Below are 3,240 nucleotides of genomic sequence, written 5' to 3'. Positions count from 1 at the left end.
GGGTGGAGTGCCTAGAATGGGCAGAATAGGGAAGCCTGTTAGGTTTGCAAACTAGTGCGAAGTAGCAGCGGCGATTTCGCAGTTTTCTGCCCTCCCTCCTGGAAGTGTGGAGCCCCCAAAGGCTACCACAGCAGAGATCCAGGTATCTGAGAAGGATTCGGCGGCAACGCTGGGCGGAAGAGGTGGCCTGACAGACTGGGAGGGCTCCGCACCCACCGGAGTCCTGGATTCCTGCGCGCAGAAATCCAGGCCCCCAGCCTCGCTAGGGCGACCGCCCTCGCGAACTCACTTCGGCCCTCCTAGACGAAAGACTTTGCCTTCACACGCGATTACTTTCACTGGAGATCACGACCCGGAGACGCTGGCGACTGGGCCAGCGCCTCCCATTTCGGTTCAACTCCAGTTCACCGCCCGCTCTGAGTGAGAAACCCTCGGGGAGGGGTGGCGAGGGAGTGGAGGATAGGCATTCTCTGCTCAGTGCAGACCGACAATGAAATGATTGGCAAAGGTCACAGGGATTCTGGTCCATCCGCGTACCACCTCTCCTCCCATGTATATACTGCTGTCTGTGAGTGGGCTCGTGGGGATCCTTCTCGGCGTCTCTGATAAGCACAGCTGGTGGAAGCCCACAGCGACGATCGAGCGAGCTAGCGAGCGCCCGGGAGGCTGGGTTCCTGCTTTTAAAAATATATATATATTTTTTAATCTCTGTGTGTATGTATCTCTGTGCGTGTGTGTGCGTGCGCGTGCAAACGTGTGTGTGTAGATAGCTGTGTGTATCGTGTTGCTATGTACAAAAAACAAAAAGTACAAAAAAAAAAAAATCTCGCTAGGCTGTGTAGAGATCCCAAAAATATGCAGTTGCTGTGGCTTTATTGCTAGCTAGTATCCACACACCAGGTCCACAGGCGAACCTCATTCCCAAGGAGTACACACGTGTGAGGCCGGCCAAGCACCCAACACCCACCCGCTGCGGGTCAGACCTGGCTGGGGTCTCTGAACGCAGCTGCTGACCTCCAGGTCCGGCCTTCAGGCACAGCCGTAGACAAAGCTTCAAACTACCTAAGGACCAGAAAGCCCCGGCCCGTTGTCAAGGATGTGATAGTATGGGTTGCCAGGCCTCTGGTCCACCACACTGTGTCTCCCTCAGCTGCAGGTCGAAAAGCATGTGTTAATTCAAATCCCAGACTCTTTTACTTTTTTGTCAAGTCTCTGCATTCTGTTGATAGATAGGTTTTAGTTCTGGAATTTTTATTTTCCCACACTGAGTTCATGTTTTACAACTGTTAGTAGTTTTTTTGTTTGTTTTGATTTTTTTTTATTTACAGTTAATGGCTATGGTTCGAACCTGAGTTAACCCAAATATTTCTGCCGACTTTATAACTGTACAGTTTTGTATATTAAACGTTTTTGAAGTTATTAATTTAAAGAAAGATCATTTAGTTTATTCATTTAGTAACTGATGTATAATAAACACTATTTTCATTAAGAGTTGCTTTTTCAACTATTTTATTCAAATTGCCTATTGCAGTTGCCAACAATTATTTATTTTCAATAAATTCTGCATTGTGTTTAAAAGGAAATTCTGTCAAAGATAAGTTGGTTGTCAAAAAGAAAACAATTCGCTGTAATGTTTGATGTGAAGTTTTAGTCAAGGGGTTTATATTGACGCAATATTTTATTGTTGTAAAAGATTAAAAAGGTTTAAATAAAACATTTTTCCAAAAAATATATTTTCTTCTCCTGGCCTTATTGTGTGTTGTGTGAGGTGGAGCGTTTAAACAGAGGCACATTCTGGGTGAGCAGCGCTTCTGCTTTGCTTCAGCTTATACATCATTAGTCATTGTTTTGATTCTTGATTCTTTTCCTCTGACTTTCGGCCTTTCAGCTCAGCTCTGAGATACATTGACAAACACAGCACGGCCTATTCTGGAGCCCACACTCACGCAAAACACACCCTGAATTGTGGGAACCCGCATACAGAAGGCTCCAGCTGAATTTCATTTCAGGAGGTGCAACCTTACTAATGTTCTCCAAAAAGGGAGTCTCTCTCTTTCTCTCTCTCTCTCTGCCAGCATATAGACCTTTCTCCAAACCTGCCCCTCCTGAAACTGAACTCAGATCCTCTAATAATAAGTCTTTCATTTCGCCTCGCTGTACCCATCCTTCTTCTTCTTCCCCATTTTTCTAGGTGCCCTTCTGATACTTGATCCCTCATTCTCCTGAGGAGGGATGGAAAGATGATTAAATGTAAGGAGAAGCACTCTCCCTCTTATGGCTCCTCCTAAGCCCAGAAACCCAGATAAACTGTTTTGCCCAGAATACTGAACTCTGTCCATTCCTGAGTATGGGGGTGGAAGGAAAGATAATACAGGGGGACATTGTGGGTGTGTGTGTGGGGGTGATTTCACTCTTCTTCCCACTCCCATACACAATTTCATTTGTATTATTTTATTTCACAAGACTCTCCATAAATTAAGCGACTGCTACATGTAGTGGTAGCTGAGGAGTAAATTACCAAATCTGAACCAGTTCTGTTTTAAGGTTTTGTATGTACAGGCCTGCCTTATTCAACTATTTTGGTAGATGCATGTGAAACAATGAACAAGATATTTAATGATAATTTTTCAGCAGTAAATCTCCCTCAGTTCATAGTCTGAAGTATGTGTTTTTGTTAGACAACCCAAAATGATTTAATCATTTTAATAGGTAATGAGTACAGCATATGATGTCTTGTATTTTTCAAGACTTGCCTAGTAATTTACAGCTCCATGGTGCACCAAACACGTGATTGTTGTGTATGAAATATGCCACATGCTGTGTGTACAGTCATGGGTATATCACTCTTTACAAATAACATTTATTCTATAGAGCTACATGTACAAGCACAAAACCCATAGTTTTAAGCCTCTTGGTTTTCTTTCAGTTCATACCAACTAACCTCCTTCTCTTTTAATATCCTATAAAAATTAGAACTGGTTAAAAAGTTATAGCTTTTGTCACAAAACTACACAAATATCAACTTGCAATGTATCCTGAACTCTTTAATGGAGCACTACATAGATATTTTAAGAGATATAAAAATATATATACACATTTATCACTATCATCAGTACTTTTACTAATATATATATAACTCATATATTTTAATATGTATTATCAGATTTGTTTACTGCCTCTTTTCTTTCTCCTGAAATATAATCAAGTCCTAATTGTGTTTTCTGATCAACATCTTTGCAA

Source organism: Cebus imitator, unplaced genomic scaffold, assembly GCF_001604975.1.
Source record: "Cebus imitator isolate Cc_AM_T3 unplaced genomic scaffold, Cebus_imitator-1.0 Scaffold595, whole genome shotgun sequence".
NCBI classification, from domain to species: Eukaryota; Metazoa; Chordata; class Mammalia; order Primates; family Cebidae; genus Cebus; species Cebus imitator.
The sequence above is the reverse complement of the archived record's forward strand: the minus strand, read 5'-3'. Positions refer to the sequence as shown.